The sequence below is a fragment of the Triticum dicoccoides genome, chromosome 1B (genome assembly GCF_002162155.2).
Source record: "Triticum dicoccoides isolate Atlit2015 ecotype Zavitan chromosome 1B, WEW_v2.0, whole genome shotgun sequence".
Lineage (NCBI taxonomy): Eukaryota > Viridiplantae > Streptophyta > Magnoliopsida > Poales > Poaceae > Triticum > Triticum dicoccoides.
Window position 1 is genome coordinate 307,583,933 of NC_041381.1, and position 949 is coordinate 307,584,881.

Genomic DNA, 949 nt, shown 5'->3' on the forward strand with positions numbered 1-949 from the left:
GAGTATGGTAGAAATTCAAAAATAAGATAAAGAGATGGCTCTGAATTTGGTGGATCTTTAGAAGTGCTCAGATTTGAAGCAAGAACGATCTACCCTCAATATGGTGAAGCTAAACTATAAACGGTTAGATTTGATATTATGATACTAAATGACAAGCTTTGTTCAATCAAGTAGTTCCCTACGGTTTTGACCTAGGGTTCTCCAGTCCTCCCAACGGCATGCCGTTGTGAGTTCCCATATCCGGCGCTACGACAGATTGCCCCTGACTCACTCGCCCCCTCATCGCCTCTTAGGCTAATCTTCGGCCTTGGTTAGTGACTCGGGTGACAAGGCTTTGGGGCTTTCAAGACGGATCACTATAGTTCAGGGGCTATGGCTAATTCAGCAGAAGGATCTGGCTCACGTGGGATCGGGGACGAAGATCCAAGCAAACTTCTAGAAAGATTGCACCTGCAGGATGAGGAGATTGATGATCTCATCTGGGAGCATGAGGTTGATGCAACAAAAGAGAAGTCCAAGTGGCTCGCCCTGGCCAGTTTGTTGACGAAAAATAGCTTTAGCCAGGGTGCTTTTGATTGCTGATATGAGGGTGGCATGGAATCCGGCTCAGGTTGTCGTACGGAGAAGAATTAATCCAAATCTATTCTTGGTACAATTTCACTGCTTGGACTTCAAGGGATTTGTTCTTCTGCTGGCTGATTATGATGGTTTTACAAACCCAGAGAAGGTCAAGTTGGATCGGCTGGAGACATGGTGCCAGATTCACAAGCTTACGGATGTGGTGCTAAAGAATAAGCCTTTTCTCGAAAACATGGTTAAGCGTATAGGGAAAGTGCAAGAGGTAAAGATTACTCTCCCCAATGGATATTTGGGTGAGTTCATTTGGATCAGAGTGAGACTTGATGTAAATAAGAAATTTGCGCGTTTTGTCAGTTTCGATTTGCTTGCT